The following is a 17,247-nucleotide window of genomic DNA, read 5'->3' as shown; positions in this document are numbered from 1 at the left end:
AAACGAAATCTGTTAAAAATTAGCTTCCGCTCTTGTCATCACATGCCATTGTCAACAAATGTAGCCTCACTTTGCACCAGGTTCACTCTGTGTGCGCACCAGACTGGGGAAACAGAAGCTACTGGATGTATGTGCACTAGTCCTGCTCAGCTTACATCCTTGACAAGACGCTGTGACCTACTTAACGTGTTCGTTTCGATAACCGGTCTATTGGCTTCCCATGGTGAAGTAGTCATTTTTCCCCTTTACAGTTGCTTTATTAGCTGATGCACCAACAAACGTATCGAGTGATCGTTTAAGCCAAATCAGGTCTAACTAAACTGTTATAGCTCGAGTCGACACTTTATGCCAAACGTTATGGTCAAAATAGGTTAAAACATGCTGGTGGATGCGTGTCTTCTTCATGGCTGAGGCTGTTTGTGTATGTAAACAGGCTGGTCTCAATATGATTTATTCTTCCTTCCTTGTCATCATTGCTTAGTGTAAAAAAAGGGAGGCAGCGCGCTCACACGCCCTGTGTCAGAATGCTAAGACAAAGACGGGATGCCTTTAAACACTTTGCCTTGAAGGCAGCGTAGACCCCCTGCCACAAAAGGAAAAGAAAAAAAAGGACGACTGTAGATCCGCGGTACACGGGGACGGATGTTCTGTAAATCGACGATAACAGTCCTATACTTTAATATATTTTGTATCATGCTGTGAGTGCTTAACATGCTGAGACACCAAAGGCGCAGGCTGCAGGAAGACTGCAGACTGCCGTTCTCCTCATTAAACAGGCTGAGGTCTCCCCTCTCAGCTGGGGGTTTCTTTTCCCTCTCTTCGCCTTGTAACGGAAACTGCCGGTGATCTCATTTTGACCATTTTCTCAAATAGCCCTCGACTCCGGTGTGATCTCAGAGCAGGTTTGAGCATCTCTATAACGCCGCCGCTGCGTCGTGCTTGAAGTTTGGACTCGATACGCAGAGATGCACAGATGACGAGCGCCGCTGTCGACGCGGGTCCTTCGACTTCACGAAACGCATGACCGTAGCGGTCTTCTGTGATTTTTAAGCACAGATTGCTAAAATGTCAACAAGCATCGCAGTGCTTGGGCTAAACGTGAAGCCACTGCAGACAGATGTTTAAGTACTCTGAAAAATGTAGAAGCCACAGGGGCGTGAGCCCAGAGGCTTTAAACATATGTGTGCTTGATATACGGGCAATACAACAGAATGCTTTATAATCAACAACTGTGTGACAAAATTAGGAATTGCAGGAGCAGTTGGTCCTCTTAGGAAAAAAAGAAATAAAAGGGCTTAGTGACTGGGAGGAAGGGGGTTATTAGAAGGGAGGGAGAGAGGATTGATTGAAAAGGACAGTTTGAAATTTAAATGCAGTGGGGGTCTGAAAACAAGAGGCAGATGTGAAAGAATGCTGGGCTTCTTAGACAAAGCTCCTGGTTGTCCCTCTATAGCTGTTAGAGGGCCACAGGAGAATAGAAGAAGAGTTGGGCCATTCTACAAAACGAGGTCTGGGAGAATGGAGGGGGAGCCGGAATAAAGAACCTGAGTGGGGGAGTGGGACACGAGTTACAATGAGAGACTGACAGCTTGCAAGTCTTGCTTGACCCTTGAATTAGCCCCTGAGCTTTCAACAAACCTCGAGAAAGAGTTTGGATGTTAATTGTCACCGAACATCACAGGGATGCAAAAGAAGGGAAACGCAGGGCCAGATATTCACTGAAATGGAAATCAGAATCAACAGACCACCACATGTTGAATGCAGGGAAACACATTTGGTTTCTATTGGGCTTTCCCAAAACTATCCTCATACATTAATTCATACGCACTATAAGAATCCTGTTATCTGTTTCTCCAAAAAACCTGAAACATGGGGCTCAGTCAGAAAATACTCAAGTCTCAAATCTGGAAGAAATGTCTTCTCAAAAGTGACTGTGTCCCTGCTTTGACACTGCTGAAATGTACATTTTGCAAGCGTAGAGATTGGGCTGGTGAGCAGATGAGTCTGGAGCCCCCCACTGAGTCGGATATAGGCCAGGAAGGAATCAAGGCTGACCTCTCTGCTGAGGGAATGATTGAGAGCAGAACAGGACCAGAGGAGCCGAGCGACACCCGACCAAACGCCGTGCGACTGCTGGTGCCACGAACACGAGACCCGACCCTGACACGAGCCGAGCCAGTGAAATACCGGGTCAAACACGCATGCTGCGCGACAGGACTCCTCAGCAGCAGAGATGGTTAATGGAGCAGGGAGCGCAAAGGATAAGGGCGGAGAAAAATTGCATGGAAGATTATTTTCATTTTATTATTACTCTGCATAGTAACATAGCTGGAGATGTCGTGATTAGGACTGCTAGGACTTTTAGTCACACTGTCTGTGGGAGGCTAGCTTACTTGAAACTTTCATGTATTATCTTGTGCATTTCATCATCTGAGAGCACATAAAACCAACTGTTTTTTGAATTTGTTGATCACAACATTTGGATTAAACGAATCATTAGCCGGCTCTGATGCAAGCCACACTGCACGGAAAAGGCAGCAGCATGCAAGAGGAGCAGAGCGTGACATAAGCGTGGCACTTGTCATGCTCACTGCTCTTAGTGTTTGCACCATTCATCATTTTTATGAGCCACTCAATTAATCGATTAGGGTACTCCCCACTGGTTAGGACATATGGCTACTAAATAAAGCAATCATGAGCTAAGCCCTGAAACACTCCAGCACTTCAATACATTCAAAAATAAATGGATTGTCTAGGAGAAAGAAAAGACAGCATTGTTTTATTTTCATTTCCCTCCTTCGATGTTTTACTTGACAATATGAAAAACAAAACAAAAAAGTATTTCTGGTCTGCCGTAGTTTTACATGTCGAGAAGCGCCGCGTTTATCAGGAAAGATTTCCTGATTTAAGAATGTCAACATACGATATGTTTCAACGTGGCACTTTTCCTCTGCATTTCTAGGCACTTAGTGTTATCGCCCCCTCTGCTTGAATATATATTAAATCCATAGCCTCATAATCACTTTAGCAATGCAAGAAAAATCCTATTAGCGCTGAAAGATACCTACACCTGTCTGTCCACATGGATTATAGGCAGGTGATTTGCCACGGTAACAAAGTTTTAATACGGGTCCCATACATTTTTTTTGTTCTAATTTTGATGTTTTACTGGGAAGTGAAGTGGATTATCTCGAATGAAATTTCAAAATGTCATTTCCACTTGCTGATAGCACAAAACTATTCCTTTCAGGTCTGCAGAGATAAGAATGATTCAGCCAGGGCTGTTAAACGGTGTCTTTGCCAAATGTTCCTCCGCTTAGGAATTAATAGGCTGACATTAATACAGCAAGATAAATAGGCAGGTCAGGTAAGTGAGCCCTGCCATTATATGGGCATCTCATGGTGATAGTACCTGCCAATCAAGTCCAATAAGTCCTTGACAAGGTGTGATTCACCTTGAAATACAGAGAATGCATGCAATATGTAGTATATAGTCCCCTGTTGAGAAACCTGATCCAATTAGTGTGTGCGCATAAATACTTTGCAGGGTTGACGCCCCGAGAGCACATCAGGACAGCATAAAAGTTGGGTTAACGTCCGCTACACACAACCTTTTTTTCTACATATGAGTCACCTCTCATCTAAAACAACATGGCTGTTTGCAAAAGAGGGACCAAGACCTTTTGGAAGCGCAAGGCCTGGTTTTTAGTCTATGATAATAATGCGCTGTATTTACACGGATATGCACCAGTAAGCAGCTTTTGTGATCCTCTGCCCCCCTCCAAACGGAGCAGCTGAATGGGTAAAACCTTCGCTTCATCCTTCTATTAAGGACTCACCATCAATAATGCACTGTGATCGTGAGGCGTTATTAAGCAGGATGATTAATTTTTAAGGCAGTGGGCAGCAACACAAAACACGAAGAAAGTAACAGAGACGACGACTTGTGAGAGACGCGTTTTCAATGGAGCAGCGTGAGCGTGAAAATAAGACACTTATTTGCGACTTTTTTTCGTCTAGGCGACGAGAAGCAGAGAAACTGAAAAACGAAGGAATGTTTTCAGTGCACCTCGACTGACAGATATGTCATTAAGTAAATACTTGGCATACGCTGAATTTACATTCCGGACAGTCTGCATCATCTTCTCCTTTGTGGCTTTTGTGTTTAACAATGTCTTAATAGGAGCTTTTACCTAGACTCAGCTCACTGCAGTGCCCCTAATACAATTTCTCTGTATTTGTTGATGCATCAGAGGCAAAAATTGGCAAAAATTGCATCAAATCCTGTAAAACTAGTTATTGTGTTACTGTGGAAATGTATATATTTTTGAAGAATGTTAATTCTTTCAGATTAGAGGCACTATGCTTAATGTCTAATTAATGCTTTTAACCTTTCTGTGGCTCAGGGGAAGGACAAAGCCAAAGCCAAAAGGGCCACTGCATCATCTCAGTCATCAGCTAAACAGGAAGAGAAGCAATACTGTGCGAATGATTTCAGCAGTGGATGTACAGTAGCGTACTTCATCCGAGCGCATTTCTATCCCACTACTGCCGAATCTATTTCCAATCTAAAAGATGGCATGAATGCCTTTGTCAGACAGGGGGAGCGGCGTATGTCAAGCTAAACAAGGTATAGCGCTGTGTCTCGTCAGGAAGCTTAGACAAAAGAAGTGGGTGTAGTCTTTCCTGAATGCAATCACTTGTCAGCCCTAAATCTTCACTCAGTACTGCCGTGACAGGTAACGGTGCTTTTTAAACCGATGAATGTATATTGGCCTTTTTTTAAAGATACAGAAAATGTCTAAAAGGCATTTTGCTGCCGCTCACAAATGAATGTTTTACACACTCTGCTGCACAATAACATGAAACATATTTTCATTAAAAGAGTGAAAAAGGGGTGAGACTACATAGTTAGTTTTTTTAAAGAAAAAAAGCATCTAATATGGCATTTATACACAGCAGCACGACATAAGCGAGTAATTTGGGTTGCTTTGAATTTTTGGGGAGGCTGCTTCATTAGATTTCCTCGTGCCGTTCCAGTGTCACTACTCCTTGCCCTCTGCCCACCTTCAGCTGTGAAAGGGAGAGGACAGTTTTGGGGCTGAGCTTTCTCTACCGTCCTCATTTGCATAACATCAGCAGCGCGAGGGGGATTGTGATGCAAACAAGCCAAGATTGGCTCGTTCCATCTCCCCCAATTTTAATAACTAAGGTGTTATAGGTTCTCGCTCCCGCCTGCTCACTGTACAATGGATCAGCCTTCTTTGAGACTGAGAGAGAGATTCGATTTTTTTAAAAATAGGTGGAAAAGTTTCAACTGCAGTTTGGATGATTAAAGAAAACTTGCGTGCAGTTGACGTAAGAGCGGCGCTGCTGCTGTTGCACTTTGCCCGAATTTAAACACGTGGCAGGCCACAGGAGGATAAAAAAATCTTCATTATGGGCGAAAACATCTCTTTTCACCAATGTTCCTCATTTCCCAACTGACCATGATTTGGGCTTGACATGAATAAAGAAAAAATATGTAAATGAATCGGTGGCTTATGTTATCGTCCCCTGCCACCCACAGTAGGACAGCAGATACAGCAATCACTGCTTCTGCACCTTGTGTATGTTTAATATGTGTTTGTTCCTTTGTGATAACAAAAAAAAAAGGGGGGGGGGGGATAAACAGGGCTTTCTTTTGTTGTTGTTTTTTTTCTCCTTCGAATAACTGGACCAAAGTCAGGGAATCCAAAGACACAAGGAGAGAGAGAGCAGACAAATACAGGAGACTGTCAAGCAGACTGCGATAAAACATTCACTGTGAAATTATCTCCCTGTCATAAGGTCCTCCTGTTTTGAATACCAAAGGGATTCAAATTCCCAAACAAACTATGAGAGGTTGACCAATTTTGTGCTCTGCTAAACGATAGCGGATTGCAGGGCAGGTTGTAGCTTTGAACCACCGCGGTTTGAGGTAGCAGGAAGCCAAGATTTTAATCTCTGCATGTCTGCATAGGTAATCCATTGAAGTGTAATTGCTACAGTTCTAAGTTATACAGAATAATGACAGAAGAATGAGACTCACTATGAATATGAAGTGAGTGAGAACACAAAGTCCCCACAGTGGCAGAGGAGCAAAACACTTTGACAAGGACTCTTGCTGGGGAGGAAAACTATCCTCTGAAGAACAACAAGCGCCAATATGGACGCTGTTTTTCTTTTTTCTTTTTTTTTTTAACAAGACGCACCATTCGGAGAAACATAATGAAGCGAGCCGCGCAGATGAAATGTTAGGATTTATGCGACTAAAGCGGCTAGCTAAGATGAACCCGTTCCTGTTAGCAACAGCATTTCATCTTCATGGATACCAAGGATGTGAAAGAGAGGTGAGAAAGAGGTGAATTTACAAAAGAGGAAACAGTTACGTATTTATGAAATTAATTAAAATGCAGCCGAATGTGTAGCATGCAAACTTTCTGGAATTTCCACATTAAATATAAGAGATGCTGCTTGCAACCTTTTGCTCTGTGTGTTTTCTTTAAATATCGCTCTTTGCAAAAACATGAAAATCCAGGAAGCTTGAAAAGACTGGAAGGTGCAACCTAATACTGACTGTGGGTAACTCGTATATGTTTTTTAACACTGAAAACAAATGGGTATATGGAGGACTTAATGTTATGAAAGGTAACTACAGAATAAAATCAATACATTTAACATGTCATCCTCCTGGGTTTTTTTACACCAAAACATCTGCAGCAACATTTGGCATTTTTTGAGCCTGCTGCTGCTCCAGTTGTATGAATTGTGTCTGAATTCACTTATCATTTAAATATCAAGCATGCACCTGAGAAAGTCTTATGGGCAGTGACTTTCAGAAAACGTCTCCAAGTAATGCTTGCACAATCCTGCTTTTTCCACGCTGCTTCCACGGGAGCCTCGAGCCTTTTCAGGTGAGAGAATAAAAGATCCCTTTTTTTCGTCTCTATTTTTTGGCCCTTGCAGTAAACTGTAAAACGAGTAGGCGTTGCAGCGTCTGCAACATTCACCATCTCTCGCTGATTGTTAAGGCTCAGCTTTGGTGTCTGGAACCCACATTTCAACACCACCGTTTACAGAGCAAATGTTCGTCTTAGGTAGACCTTTAAAACATAAATAAAAACAAGCTAAACATTTAGGCAAAATTTACTACCTCACCCTGATACCCAGAGAGATGTTTTCAGGGAGCACAGAGAAACTTTTCCATTCTTTAGACACGTCTCTGCCTCCTTGGAGTTGAAGCTTCTTGCCTACCCCCGGGCCGGGCTGATGGTAATGGCTGCAGGAGCCACTTCCTGTCAGCTCACTCCAGACTCACTAGTAATCAGCTCGAGCTGATGAATGACAGAAATGCCACTGGCTCCACTTTTTGCAACGACAAAAAAAAAAAAAAAAAAAAAAGCACCAGTTTCTGCCCCCCCACCCACCCATTTGACTGTCCTCTTTACACAGCTTTTTTTCCCCATTTCCATCAACTACTACAAAATAGCACTCATCACATTGGTTCAGCTGCTGATGCTGAAGCTAAAAATGAAACATGTGTTGCCGGGCACAGATGCAGTACTTGAGAATTTGTAGAGCTTGCTCAGAGCTTTCTGTCTGGTCATCATTTAACCTTGCTTTCATTTTATCACTGGGTGATTTATAAGGACGTGAACACATGTTCGCTTTAATGGTCCCAGTACAAAAACACAGCTATAAAGTAGATAAAACTACTTTTTTCCCTGCTTTGGCTTATCTGTTTATTTCTTAGCAGGTCATGGCATTTTTTGGCCTCATTTATCTCTTTTCATGCCACACACACACACACACACACACACACACACACACACACACACACACACACACACACACACACACACGAAATATCCACCAAACACAAAACCTGACCTATTTTTTTTTTCTTGAACAAACTAAAATTACACCTTTAAAATTTTTTGTTTATCGAGCAATAAATATGTTACAGCATTGCGAGGCTGCTTTTTACACACCTCAAATTATTGTTAATTTTTAAAGTTATTTAAGAAATAAGCAAAGCGATAAAACTCTTAAACTACAAAGAGAAATCCAAATATCGTTCAATTTTAATTTCTGAAATAATCAAAAATAATATATGTAAAAATGTAGCAGCTTAAAAAAATGCATTATAACACAACAAAGAAGAACATTTTTGCCACCTACGGAGATACTGGACATTTGGCCGGTAATGAAATTTTAGCCTTAAATATTTATTACATGCTGTTATTGTTTGCGCTTATTGCAAGGAATCTATACGGTGAGCATCCTCAGTTTTATTGCAGTTGTGCAACTAATAGCATTTCTTCTGCTTCTGCACGTCCTGCTCAGTCACAACATAACAGATGTGAAGTATAAGCTGCAGTTCTCACACTCATCTTAATTACTTAAACCGGTTTGCTGTGGACTGAATTAGACAAACCGGTGGCTCTAATGGATAAAGCAGCCAGGGTATGTGTGATTTATAACAGAATTCACACCAGCAGAGCTGCCTCACACCTCATTTAGAAGGAGGCACGATGAATTATTAGGGCAGCCTGTATATGTCTTTTTCCTGTGCAAATGCCAAAAAGATCAAATCAGTACAGAGACGCGTGTCAATATTAAGCACTCCAAATTTCATTATAAATACATGAATAATTTGACGTCTCCATCGACACACACACACATTCAGGAGCAACTTCTCTGCAGTATTTAAGATGTTCATTACCTCACCCCCACGGCAGTAGAGGAGGAGTTGGATCCAACAGGCAGCAGTGAATGCCAGGCCTGGCACAGCTGTACAAGCAAAGCTGTAAAGAGAAGTCACCGGCCACTGTCGCTCAATCTTTCCCTGTGTTAATCCCACACTGTCTGCATGCACGTCAGACCCATTCCTCACATCCTTGCATTGCTTTTCACACCCCTAAGTTCAATTTGGCAGGAAAGTGGACACGTTGCATCACTTCTCCTGGCTGAAAATTCTCTCGGCATTGTTCCCCTCCAATAATCTTGTTTCTGAGACAGCATGATGGCTGTGTTATCATGTACAATCGATTCGCTAGTCATTTTCTGCAAAATATTTTCTTGCTTCTTGCGTTCTCTTTCAGGTACTTACTGAAGCGTGCAATGTGAACGCACAAACCTGAGTTTTACTCGTGCATTTCCACACCAGAGCCCGGCTTTGTGACTTTTAACAGCGGCGCGGCAAATATGTGTACATATGAGATTTAAAAGCCTTTAACGCCCCTGAATCTCTTCGTAGCTGATCAGATCATCTTCTGAATGGCCTCGATACACAAACATGCGGCGTGTGTGTACAGAAGAGTCGGCTCCATTTATCTGCATTCATCCTTCACATTATCATGGAGGGACAGCTTGCTGTCATGTCCCAGACCGTTCCTGTGGCTGGACAAATGCGCTGAAAAATGGACCCTCAAGTGTTGGGCACGTTTTACTAAACAAGCCCCTCTATGTTTTATAGACTTACAGAATTTTATAGCCGAGCTCCAGCGGAACCAAATCCCGGCCTTCGGGGCAGAAACTTTATTTTAACATCTCTCTTTTTTGGGGGGGAGGACTGACATTTTGTCCTCTGCCTTCAAAATGTTTTCCCAAGAAGCTTCTCCTCAGTTGACCTACGCAGAGACCATTGCCTCTGGCTTGTCACAGGGAAAAGAGTGATGCGGTTCTATGGGTAACAGAGAGGGAGGCTCTGTACTGAGACAGCAGCAGGTGCAGCCGTGACAGTTGCCGTGTTGTTGCTAGCCCCACACTGTAGTCAAGATGAGGTTCACAGATGTAGCCACTCAGTGCAGTGGTTTATTGGCTGCCTGAAACAATGCATCTCTGTCAAGAACAACTCCTCCTAAGGCCATTTCAGCCTAACAGTGCTGCGTATGAAACAAGGCGTAGAAAAAGCTCATTCTGACACACAAGGTCAATTCAGCTCCACAGCAACACAATCAAAGCTCCCCTCGCTGTGCCAAAAAGCAAAACAAATACCAACCCGGAGCAATCACGCTCAAACGTGGAGGTTTCAGCCACATTTTCATATTCAGCCATGTGCATAATAATAAATATAACAATAAAAATATCAATAATAATTCCAGTGGCACCTTGAGATTTATTATCACCATTTATCAAAGCATATTTGTGACTAATTATTAGCAGCGCTACCTGAGGCTGCACTTTAGCCCACATGCACTGAGTAAAGTAATGGCACCCATTTTCCCGCGGCCCTTTTCATTTTTTTTTCTCCCGTTGGACAAGAGAAAGCAAACCTGATTCTTTTCTTCAATTCAGATGTGAAGCAGTCCACAAAGTCCAGTCCAACCTTGTGTTTTGTTGAATCTGAGAGTAGTAGAGATCTGAGATAATATGACTATTGTTTTCCTGTAAAGCACCCAGTCTCTGCTTGTTCAATTACTGGAAGGAGCCTCAACGAGGGCGGTTAAATCATTTGCAGAGACATTATCTACGCAGAGAGAGAAAGACAGAGAAAGAGAGGGAGGGTGTGTGGCGGGGAGGGGGGGTGAGGAGGAGGGGAGAGCCGGCATAGGGGCCAAACTTTAGTTTGGAGAGGAAATAGAAACATTTTTGTGGACCACACATGGAGGGTGCTGCGAGGATAAAAGCAGCAGGATTCATGATTCACTGCAGGAAATTAATAGACTAATACAGTTCTCTGTTTCACTGCCAAAAACCACATAATAAGATAAAATTGTTTTCATTACAGGTGATGATGGATATCTATGTAGATTATTAAAATGTACACAGAATTTATGAGCGCGAGAGAGACCGCAGAATTTCCTTCTTCCTCACATATGTCGCCTACAAACAAAAACCGACTCACGAGCACTCATCTGTCAGCGTGAGCAATCATTAAGAGATAATTTGATTGTTTTTTCAACCTCGGCTGTGTTTGATGTCTCTGGCATGGTAGCAATTGAACAGACAATTATTTTGTTGATTAGCTTAGTTTTTAGCAACTTACCATGCCTGTGATATTCCTCTGAAACTCCCAGACCAGACGCTCAACTCCATCTGACTTGGCAGCTACGTTACAAGAACAAAGCTTCTGCACTCCCTAACTACATACTGTAAAATAAAATATCATGAAAGAAAACCACCGCCTAAACAAATAAACGTATAGAATAAAATATGCAACGATGGGGGCGGTAAAAAAAAAAAGCAGAACAAAACATGTATTTGGCAGGACTTTAGCTGCAAATAAGGAAGTGCACCGTTTATGGGAGTGGATCTACCTGCAGGTCACTTTGACTTTTTAGAGTATTTTAACACTGGAAACACTGCTGTGTGTTTTTGATGGATTCCAAAATGCTTCAGTGTATCGTTTTCTGAATCATCTCCCAGTAGATCAATATCCAAACACTTAAGAAGAACTCTAAAACCAAATATTCTCACATCTTTTTCGCTCATTTTTCATCCACTGGAGAAACAACTACTGCTTTTTTAGATATACATATATATGTATTAGTTTTAGTTCAGTGTTTCTGTTCCCTACAGATTTCTTTAAGAGGGTCCCGGTTCACTAGACTGCTAAACAGTCAACAACAAACAGGTACGTAAATAATTTGGTATATTTAAAATACAGCCCCAGAAGCAAACGCAAATAAAAGCGCTGCCACTCAAACGAGTAAAATTATATTGAAATGTCAAACTCGACTTACCATTTTTGTTCGCTGCAAGAATGTCGGCTTGAATATACTGGAGAACATCCATATCCCATTGTTAAAAAAATAAAGAAGCAACTTTTCTTACTTGCAATGAGTCACAATTGTCAAGGACAGCAGCCTATATGGAGGAAATATATTGCTCTGCTGTGTTTACCCACACCATCCCTAAATAAGAGCCCTGTCTTGTTGGAAAAGGGGCTTTTAAATGTGGATGTGCTTCGCTCGCCTATAATCCAGCCGAGACATTACTCCTTCCCCTGGCAGACGTCCGCAGATCCCCCCTCTCTCCCAGCCAGGCCTTGCTCTCCGCTGCTATGGCAGAGCCGCAATAACTGCTGTTTGCTTAGAGCCTTGCCTCCCAAGTTCTCCTCTGTCACACTGAAATTGAATATTTTCCCAAATAGTGTTGCAGCTGTGCACAGATAAGGACAAGTCCTGTTCACATAGCACAAAAATGAGACTGTGTGTGAGTGTGTGTGTGAGTGTGTGTGTGTGTGTGAGTGTGTGTGTGTTTCAACCTTCTTCAAATTACAATAGGAATAAATGTAACAACTTATATATAAAAGCATCAAAAATAACCACAATGTCAGGTCTGAAAATTAAGAAAAAATATTTTTAAATAATAAAAAAAACCATAATTTATTTGCAATCTCGCTTTTTATACCTCTAGAGATTAATATAAAAATGTTTTTTTTTTAAATCACAATTTGTTGATCAAATTTCCACCCAGTGATCTCTTGGCAGAATTTTCTTTCACTTCTCTGAGTGACCTAAACACACGTTGCTAATACGAGCAGTGTTTTGAACACATTGTAAAAAAAGGCAAACAGAACGGCGTGCTACGCCCAGTCATCTTGTGACCAGAGGACACACAAAAAAGGAGATTTTATGACCCAGTTTTGCACTTTGCACGGCCTTATCTCCAAATACCTTTCATAAAAAGAGATGCCAGATAAGCTAAGGGAGACTGCCACTTAGCCAGTGCAGACAAACCATCGTGACATCTATCGGCTAACGCTCATGCTGTTTCTTGTCATCAGACTTTGAATGGAGCCCTACTTTCCACTCCCAGAGTAATGTTCTGCTAGGAAATTATTTAGGCAAGCAGAAAGTTTCACCTGCCATTTCAGGGGCACCGAATCCCCCCGCTGCACCAGAGGCCTTTGGCAAGTGGAAACAAATGTTTCACAAAATGGCAGGGAGGGGAACACACTAGCGCACTAGCGTTTTACTGATTGCCAATCGTAAAATAAAATCAGTCATGAAAGGGGAGGTACACTGGCCCACCAAAGCCCTGCACATTACATCAAATTTGCCATAGCTTTCTTTTACAGCCTTGTTTATTCCCTTTAATGGCAAGCAGTTATCCGCACAGTATGACTCCATGTAGGTGGTTAAGGCAAAAGAAAAGACTGCATCTGAAAACACAAACCCACAATTCACACGCCAAATAAGCAATGGGATGTAAATCTAACTCCCTGCAATCCTCTTCTGCTGACACACTCAAAGCCTCCATCATTTCTTTTATTATTTGGGGGGTGGATTATGCTGTGGAGCAGCTAGCACATCATTTGCAACAACAACTACACTTTTAAATTGGTCATTGTTCCTTAGCTAAAGACTCTGATGCGCAGGAAGGACAGCAAAGATGGGCTCACACGAACGAAGAGCATCCTGACAGTGCGAGGCTGGCACAAGCTATCCATGCAGCCACAAAGCAACCTTTAAATCAGTCGTAGTGGCTCGCCAATCGCAGGCTCACATCCACACTCATGACAGAGAGACACAAAGCAAAGTGAGCAAATGCCACCACCGGTCAGCATGTGCAAGCTCACAGTGAATAAAATCGATAACAAATTACCTTAATAAAACCAGAGTGGAACAAGTCTGGCTTGTTGGGATATTAGAAAAAATCTGGACAGGCAATGAAGGCTGCGTCATTTCTGTTTAATCCACACGTCAAATATCCAAAAAGCTCAGCTGCTGTTCTGAGGAGGGGACCATCCCAGCAGAAAATGGAGCTAGAGTCCATAATGTGGCAAATTTGGATGTGTTCACACCCACTCGCCCTTTCACACTCGCTCGAGAGCCTTGCGTTCTATGACAGCGTGGTATACCAAAGTTTACTAAGGAGTGATATGTCTCCCTCAGACCCATACAGGAGTGTGGCGGGCTCTATTGATCCGCCAGTGGAGACGAACATGCAAGCGAATAGAGGCAATGTGGGGCTCTGGCACATCAAGAGCAGCTTCAGTTCTTTGAAACCGGACGCACTTCCATTCAAACGAGGCTACAGACTGAAAAAGGTGCTCTCATACTGGTAAACTACTCATAATAGCCGGGCTTAAGATATCAAGCAACGACATCTGAGAAGACAGTCTCCTTCTTTAGGACGCATTCACAGGTAGATTACATTATTTCCACTGAGTGTAGATAGACCTGTATTTCTTTTCAGACTCCCACACAAAATCACACAATTTTATTACTACTTTAACCAAGAATCAAACATCGCCAGCATTTATACATTTTGAATTTCGTGTCATTTTCATCCCCCATTGTTTACTATAACTGACTCACTGTGAGGATGCCATGGCACGTATGTTATATGCAAGATGTCAGAGGGACGTGTGCACAAGAAGAATGGAGAAAGAAACTTGAGTTTTACTAGCTCACACACTCATTCTGAAGCCTTTCAGGATCAGCCAAAACCAGTGGCAGAATATATGACTCCTTCAATTGTGCAAGGACCACTTTGATATGCTAATATGTTCCTTCCAAACAGCTGGAATTTGCACTCACATTAGCCTAATTTTACCTTTTTTTTAATACAAGTACAAGGCAATGGAATCATCATCACAATACTAAAAAACAAAGTATTCAGGGAGCAGCAGCCATGCTTCTTATAAATTCCTTAAATTTCAACACTTTTTTATTGAGAGTATGGATTTGTGGAGAATATGAGAAGATGAACAATAACTTTGCAATTAGGTTTATTTTGTTTCTCATTTGAAAAATTATCTAAGAATATATGAGGCAAAAGGGGGGAAAAAATCCTCTTTTACTCTAACTCTATAACCCGCTATGGACAAGTACGTATACGTGAGAATGTGTTGTGCAGATATATTAAAGACAGACATGAGGGACATCTATGGACAGTACTCCAGGCAGGAATTCGAAGGTCTGTCTCTCGCCTTCCTAAGGTTAGTCCTGAACCCCCCAAAAGAGAAGAAGATGAAGAAGAAAAAAACTGTGGGCATGTGAAGTCTGCTGGAGCTAAATTTAACCCAATCCTCTGATCGATCACTGAAGATTGCTGCTCCGCTCCAGGCAGCCATGCATCAGCGGTGACCGCTGTGTGTTTCTCCAGCAAAAGGAGAGGCACGCACCGCACCGCATGTGCGCGTCTCCCGCCTCCTCTTTAACACATGGTTGACAAGACACGTTCGGAATCGGTGGGCCTAAATAATAAATGCGCAGTAAAAGGATCTAATTTTTACTGCCACTCTGCGCCCACTGGGTTTGAGTTAAGTGTAAGCAAGCCAAATCAGTTCCTATTTTTTATGCTCCCGTCTTTTTATTTTTATTTCACCATTTCATTCCAACGTCACCTTCCACCCTCGGAGCCAACTGCCTCACAGGCTAGCTCTGAGGCAAAACTAATTATTACATCTCTAGTTGAGGCTCGAATTATTTTCTGTCTGTTTCTTTCTTTCGTTTTTTTTTTTTTGGGACAAATAGCCTAACCCCAATTATAATGGATTAGCCCGTGAATGCTCTCCAGAAACAGGCAGACAACACTTCTCAGGTCACAGCTTCCAGCGTAAATCCCCATTCAAAGCAACAAGACCCATCAGTGGATTTAAAAAACCCTCAGCGGCCAATACCACCAGCAAAACTCCACCTCAACTTTGGAGGCATAAATCCCAATTAAATGACGCTTTACGTGTTCTGGTTCATAGAAATTGCGCTGCCGAGCCCCCCTACCACACACACACGTTCACAAACACACACACACGCACTTTAAATTTGTTTCAATTCAGACGTTCAGACTCGGCAGCCGAACAAATCAATCCACATCTGCTTATGTTTTGATTAAGCACTTTTCAATTAACCACGGCACCCGTCGGTACTCCACTGCAGACTGTGTTGCTCTGTTTTTTTTAATTCATCATTATTATTATTTTAGTCTCGTTAAACTTATGGCGCCTCTATTATAATGCGAATTTCCTAAAACAACTGACTCAGACACAAAATCTGACTCGCCATCTGTCGTTTTCTAAACAAGTTTCGAAACGCGAGGTTCAGAAGTGACCGAGGCAGAAGGTAAAAGTTACTATACCTTAGTTTGCAGTTTGGATGTTTCATAAGTTTTGATGGTATTAATGCGCAGAAGGAGGGGGGTAAAATAAAATCTACTCTTACCTTTCTCGAAAAGCAGTGTAGCCACGCGGGGCTTGATTGAAGACAGTGAGTAGGAAACTGTGAGCTGTATAAAAAAGATTCGTTTAAAAAATGTCAGATTGTGGAAAGGCAGTCTGATGTGAACTCCTCTGCAGCGAAGAGAGTGAGTCTGCAGGTCTCAGGCATGCTCGCCTTGTCTGGGACAGAGGCTGGCTTTCAAGCGGCAGGTCTCCTTTTCTGCCCGTACATTCCCCTGCACCGAGCGCACACTTCCATGGCACGCAAGGTGTTGCTCTGAGCTCAGTCCTAACTCATCAGCCACCTCATGCACACCTCTGAGCGGCTCATACAGTCTCGGCTCTCCCTGTGCGTGCGCCCTCACTCCCCGACGCAGCAGCAGCAGCAGCGGTAACAACAAGAGTCAAAGAGAAGCGAAGCTCGGGGACCAAAAAAACAAGGACTTGAGTGACTGAGAGGGACAGACAAGAGTGGGGCTTTTCAGTGTCTGGTGGAGGGGAGAAGACGAAGATCTCTCTCCGCTACTGTAGCCGCCGCCGGTGCTGCTCTCCTGGCTCCCCTGAATGATACTGTGTGGGGACTGGGCAAGTTTCAGCGGCTAGCCTCTGGTAAAGATCCCGCTCACAGTGTTGAGACACTTGGAGGAAGCAGCGCTGAGCGGGCTTCCAGTGAACAGCGCCAGTGCAGTTGATACCAGGCTGCCGACTGCAGGAGCTGTCTGAGCGCAGGTCTACACTAAAACCTGACATGGATTCTAGATCCACCACGGCTCGGAGTCTAGACGCATCACAGACTGTCCTCATCAACTTATCATCATGCCCGGCAGGACTGTGCTCAGCTTATTTTCCTACAGAGGGGCTATTCCACTGCATCATACAGAAAGTAAAGCTTTATTACGAGTGCAGCGCCTTCATTTTTGGCCCCACTTTTTTTCTGCTTAAAGAAGCGACACTGCCTTCCTTTTGGGTATGAGAGGCCCGTATTCTGTCACAGTAGGCAGTCCGGCCTATTCAACCAATGACAGTGGAGTCATTCTACTGTAATACTACCAAGCATCAAAAGAACACGGACGTGCACACAGACCTTTTTCTCCCTCGCTCAAACCAGCCCCATT

At 42.9% G+C, this 17,247-nt stretch overlaps 1 protein-coding gene across 44 annotated transcripts in view; it reads right to left on the bottom strand.

Moving 5' to 3' along the window:
* Positions 1-17,021, bottom strand: part of adgrl2a (adhesion G protein-coupled receptor L2a) — an 89,525-nt gene extending 72,504 nt beyond the window's left edge. For 12 of the 44 annotated variants that reach the window (XM_076874411.1, XM_076874414.1, XM_076874420.1 and 9 more), the window contains exon 1: positions 16,137-17,016. The gene's annotated coding sequence lies outside the window, so the exon portion shown is untranslated. Of the gene's footprint in view, positions 1-11,708; positions 11,829-16,136 lie in introns of those variants that run through there. The other 32 variants (XM_076874440.1, XM_076874433.1, XM_076874427.1 and 29 more) reach the window with 7 other exon arrangements.
* Positions 17,022-17,247: the final 226 nt, after the last annotated feature.

Source organism: Maylandia zebra, linkage group LG15 (assembly GCF_041146795.1).
Source record: "Maylandia zebra isolate NMK-2024a linkage group LG15, Mzebra_GT3a, whole genome shotgun sequence".
NCBI lineage: Eukaryota > Metazoa > Chordata > Actinopteri > Cichliformes > Cichlidae > Maylandia > Maylandia zebra.
The sequence above is the reverse complement of the archived record's forward strand: the minus strand, read 5'-3'. Positions and strand labels throughout refer to the sequence as shown.